This window comes from Octopus sinensis, linkage group LG20, assembly GCF_006345805.1.
Source record: "Octopus sinensis linkage group LG20, ASM634580v1, whole genome shotgun sequence".
NCBI lineage: Eukaryota > Metazoa > Mollusca > Cephalopoda > Octopoda > Octopodidae > Octopus > Octopus sinensis.
The window spans coordinates 19961834-19967833 of NC_043016.1; the positions used below are offsets into that span (position 1 = coordinate 19961834).

Genomic DNA, 6000 nt, shown 5'->3' on the forward strand with positions numbered 1-6000 from the left:
ATAGTTTCCGTTACCTAGGTGACCAAGTCAGCAGCGGGGGCGGGTGTGCTGAAAGTGTAACTGCTAGAGTAAGAATAGCTTGGGCAAAGTTCAGAGAGCTCTTACCTCTGCTGGTGATAAAAGGCCTCTCGCACAGAGTGAAAGGCAGACTGTATGATGCGTGTGTACGAACAGCCATGCTACATGGCAGTGAAACATGGGCCGTGACTGCTGAGGATATGCGTAAGCTCGCTAGAAATGAAGCCAGTATGCTTCGATGGATGTGTAATGCCGGTACTCACACTCGGCAGAGTGTAAGTACCTTGAGAGAAAAGCTGGACCTAAGAAGCATCAGTTGTGGTGTGCAAGAGAGACGTTTGCGCTGGTATGGTCATGTGGCGAGAATGGATGAAGATAGTTGTGTGAAAAAGTGCCACACCCTAGCGGTTGAGGGAACCTGTGGAAGAGGCAGACCCAGGAAAACCTGGGACGAGGTGGTGAAGCACGACCTTCGAACTTTAGGTCTCACTGAGGAAATGACTACAGACCAAGACCTCTGGAAGTGTGCTGTGCGCGAGAAGATCCGGCAGGACAAGTGAGTCCATAACCCGTGGCCTTCTACATGGGATGGAGCCAGCCTACGTATGCATACCTTCCCTTCTTGGGACACAAAACTCTACTTGTGAAGACGTGTTGAGGCAAGTGAGGATCAGAATCGAAATTGATCAATGGAAATTGCGGATGTGCTACCAGTGCTGGTGGCATGTCAAAACTCTGCTTGTGAAGACCCGTTGAGGCAAGTGAGGATCAGAATCGAAATCGATCAATGGAAATCGATCAATGGAAATTGCAGATGTGTTACCAGTGCCGGTGGCATGTAAGAGAACTTTCCGTTTCGCGACCGTTGCCAGCACCGCCCCGTTTCGTGTCCGTTGCCAGCCTCGCCTGGCCCTCGTGCCGGTGGCACATAAAAATCACCATCCGTTCGTGGCCGTTTGCCAGCTCTGTCTGGCACCAGTGCGGGTGGCACGTAAAAAGCACCCACTACACTCACGGAGTGGTTGGCGTTAGGAAGGGCATCCAGCCGTAGAAACACTGCCAGATTTGACTGGGCCTGATGAAGCCTTCTGGCTTCACAGACCCCAGTAGAACCGTCCAACCAATGCTAGCATGGAAAACGGACGCTAAACGATGATGATGATGATTATATATATATATATATATATATATATATATAATATATATATATATATAGTGTGTGTGTTTGCCCCCGCCCCCTCACTATTGCTTGGCAACTGATGTTGGTGTGTTTATGTCTCCGTAACTTAGCGGTTCAGCAAAACAGACCGATAGATTAAGTGCTAGGCTTAGAAAGAATAAGTCCTGGGGTCGATTTGTTCGACTAAAGGTGGTGCTCCAGTGTGGCCACAGTCAAATGACCGAAACAAATAACAGAATAGAGTTTCTCAAACAAATCTGAACTATTTCTTCACTAGATTCAAAATCATCATAACTAGTCCTATGAGATGCCAGTGTCCCTTCAAGACATATCAAAAAGGTAGGTTTTATTTCATAAATGGATAAATGTGAAGAAAATATGCAAGAAAACCATAAGAATATTGTCATGTTTATCTATAAATATACTTATTGTCTTAGTGAATTGATCTACATTCTCAAAGATATTTTTACATTTGATCTTGATTTTTCTCTCTCTCACACACACATACATATATGGAGTTCCCAGACCGGGCGTTGTGTGTGTTTATTGAACAAAAACACCTAAAACTCCACGAGGCTCTGGCAGGGGGTGGTGGTGACCCCTGCTGTACTCTTTCGCCACCACAACCTTCTCTCACTCTTTCTTCTCACTCGCTTAGCCAGCAGGGTGGCGTCATTTGTAGGCTAAAACAATGCGAAATGCATTGTGACCAGCGATGTGTAGCAACATCTGATAGCCTGGTCGGTCACGTGATCACGTGATATATATATATATATATATATATATATATATATATATATTATATATATATATATATACACACTGTTGTGTCTGGGGAGAGTCATTTTCTTTTTGTGCCTTATAATTTAACACACTCACCAGTAAAATTTCCACTTCTTTCTGAGAAATAAGAAATAAGTGGACATTTTACCGGTGAGTGTATTAAATTATAAGGCACAACAAGAAAATGAATCTCTCAAGAGACAACAGAATATGCTCCAACACACGAACTCATATAAAGAATCTTGCAAACCAAATCCAAAAAAAATATATATATATATATATATATATATAGGAAGGGCATCCAGCTGTAGAAACATTGCCAGATAAGACTGGAGCCTGGTGCAGCCTTCTGGCTTCCCAGATCCCCGGTCAAACCGTCCAACCCATGCTAGCATGGAGAACAGACGTTAAACGATGATGATGATATATATATATATATAGGCGCAGGAGTGGCTGCGTGGTAAGTAGCTTGCTTACCAACCACATGGTTCCGGGTTCGGTCCCACTGCGTGGCATCTTGGGCAAGTGTCTTCTGCTATAGCCCCGGGCCGACCAATGCCTTGTGAGTGGATTTGGTAGACGGAAACTGAAAGAAGCCTGTCGTATATATGTATATATATATGTATATATGTGTGTGTGTGTTTGTCTGTCCGTGTTTGCTGGTGTGTTTACGTCCCCGTAACTTAGCGGTTCGGCAAAAAGAGACCGATAGAATAAGTACTGGGCTTACAAAGAATAAGTCCCGGGGTCGATTTGCTCGACTAAAGGCGGTGCTCCAGCATGGCCGCAGTCAAATGACTGAAACAAGTAAAAGAGTAAAAGAGTAAGAGTATATATGGAGGGCGTTGTGTGTGTTTATTGAGCGAAAACACCTAAAAAGCTCCACGGGGCTCCGGCAGGGGGGTGGTGATCCCTGCTGTACTCTTTCACCACTCTTTCTCTCACTCTTTCTTCTGTTGGCCTGCTCGCTTAGCCAGCGGGGTGGCGTCATTGAAGGCTAAAACAATGCGAACGCATTGTGACCAGCGATGTGTAACAACATCTGATGGTCTGGTCGATCACGTGATATATATATATATATATATATATATATATATATATATATATATATATATATACTGGAGTTCTGAAATATCACGACGTTGCTACTCTGGAGTTTGGCGTCAACTGCTAATCATATAGGAGTATAATTATATTACTAATGGTCGACACGAATATCCGAGTTACAACAGTATATCTGATTTTAAATAATATGTAAACAATAGTATATACATGTATATATATATATGTACTGAGAACTTTTTCTCACATTTGTGAAACGAAATAATTTGACTGTAAATTTATATACGTGACTCAAGGCTGCGACTGCATTTATCAAACATATACACACACACACATTTAGTGGGAGGATACTATTGGGTTGGTGCATAATTATTGCGGCTTCTCCACCCCCAACAAAATCAATAACAATATTTAACAAAAATATTTTTAAATGACGGTCGGGTCGTCTGCCAAGCAAACGGGAAGCAGTAATTGAAGTAGATGGTGAATATGCTCCCGAATAATCATTTAAAGATATTTTTGTTACATGTTATTGATTTTGTTGAACAAAAGCCGCAATAATTATGCACCAACTCAATATTAAAAATATATATATAAATAATTATGTAGGGTAGAGATTTTTTTTTTAAATGTTAGCAGATTTACGTTTTACAAAACTGAGGACTTTGAGATAACTTTTCCCCCAAAATCTTCAATATTAAATATTTAAAAGTAACACCTTTAAACAGTACTTGCAATTGCGACTCAATGAATGACTAAAACTAAAATGCAAAATTTATAACAACAGGAAAAGAAAGCCTAAATGAATTCATATTTCACAAAATAAATAGCGGTTTCGTTATTTTTATAATAAAAATAAACCCCATTCAGCTATGGCTTATTACCAATTCAACAACCTAAAAGCAAATATATAGACGTCACTAAAATATGTGTGTGTGTGTATATATATATATATACATATATATATATATATATATATATACACACATGCAAAATTAAGATGACATTTTCAATTTACATACGTATAGGAAAAATAAAGCAACCCTTCTGAAAGCATCTAATATGTAATCTTTATATATAAAAGTGAAGTTGTGTGTCTGTCTCCTACGATTTAGATTCCTAACTACTCCCACATTTTGCGGTGCAGTTTAACCAAAAGCGGGTATCTTATAGTCGTGATTCATATCGAGCCCTTCTGGGTATTAGCGCGCGTCTACGATGAGTCTACGATTTTTAAAAAAATTTACAATCATTTTTTTCCATTTTAATGCATTTTTTCGCTATTAAATAAGGGAAGTAACTCTCTAAAAATGTCTACGATGAGTCAACGATTTTAAAAAATATTTACCATCATTTTTTTTTCCATTTTTAATGCATTTTTTGCTATTTTTTGGCTATAACTCTCTAAAAATGCTTATATAGTTATTTCCCTTACAAACCCGAGAAACGCCGGGCGATACTGCTAGTTCTCAATAAGAAACTACTAATATATCAGTGTTGAGAAATGTGAGTATGTATGCTTCTAATTCATATATGAAGACAGATATCCTATCAATACGGTTCGATACTAATGTAGGCGACTACAGCAAGAAGGGAAGTAAATCAAATGAATGGAAAAAAAAAAATGAAATTTTATTTTTAAACAACCTTCTTATTATACAGTGTTTATTATACTGGCATACACAGTTATATATATATGTGTGGGTGGGTGTCTGTACGTATGTATGTAATTTATTGATGTTATGATGAGAAAGAGAAAAACATTGATGAAGTAGAAATACAAATGACTCCCCTTCGTTGAGGGGTGTGTCTGCTACGATTGACATCGTTCCTGAAGATATTGCCATTATATAATTAATAGTATTATCGAAATATCGATTTAACAGACAATACAAAATACTCTAGCTCTAACGTATTACGTTGTTAAAAAAGGAATTACAAGCAATTAGTACAACAATCAATCTAATTCTAAACCTTCACTTAATGGCAGAAGCGAAGAGGAGGTGAGAGAAAGAGAGAGAGAGAGCTTCCTGCTTAAAATATTAATTAGATATATATTTAAACGGATGGCAGCGGATTTAAGAAATAGGCCATGAGCGATATAGGTAAATCACGTTTTCTTTATAAACGTAATAGTAAATAATTGAAGACAAACTTACCGTTTCCAAAGAGTTTTATGTGCAACGTAGAAGAAATGTTTTATATGTTTTACGTGGTTTGAGGGAGAAACAAGAAACCACTGAATGACTTTTAATGAGAGCACTGACGAACTTCCGGTACAGGCGACTTCCTCTATGATTACACATGGAAGGATAACTCTTGTTACTTTCTTACTTAAATCAAAATTTTTTTGCATTGGCTACGATACAATACCGGAACTCTTATCCGGCTTTCAAAAATCCGGCAACACTATACAATATACTGTATTATGCAGTATAGTGTACAGCAGTGCTTTTCAAACTTTTTGCTGAAGCGGAACACCAAGGAAACGTTCCACTGGCTCGAGGAACCCCTGTGCAATAATTTAATTGTCTTATGCACACATATCTGCACAGGAGAATTAAAAATTACTGTCGATTTTAGTATTTTTGTAACTTTTTGCGGAACCCTGGTTGAAAACCACTGGTGTACAGTATTATATATATATATATATATATATATATATATATATATATATATATCACGTGATCACCGTGACCGACCAGACCATCAGATGTTGTTACACATCACTGGTCACAATGCGTTCGCATTGTTTTAGCCTTTGAATGACGCCACCCAACTGGCTAAGCGAGCAGGCCACAGAAGAAAGAGTGGTGAAAGAGTACAGCAGGGATCACCACCCCCTGCTGGAGCATCGTGGAGCTTTGAGGTGTTTTCGCTCAATAAACACTCACAACACCCGGTCTGGGAATCGAAACCGCGATCCTACGACCACGAGTCCGCTACCCGAACCACTC

At 39.0% G+C, this 6000-nt stretch overlaps 1 protein-coding gene across 2 annotated transcripts in view; it reads right to left on the minus strand.

Moving 5' to 3' along the window:
* LOC115222448 (AP-1 complex subunit beta-1) overlaps positions 1 to 5349 on the minus strand; it is a 71134-nt gene extending 65785 nt beyond the window's left edge. Inside the window, exon 1 of one of the 2 annotated variants that reach the window (XM_029792639.2) lies at positions 5203 to 5349. The gene's annotated coding sequence lies outside the window, so the exon portion shown is untranslated. The remainder of the gene's footprint in view (positions 1 to 5202) is intronic. The other variant, XM_036511673.1, reaches the window with a different exon arrangement.
* Between the last annotated feature and the right edge of the window lie 651 nt (positions 5350 to 6000).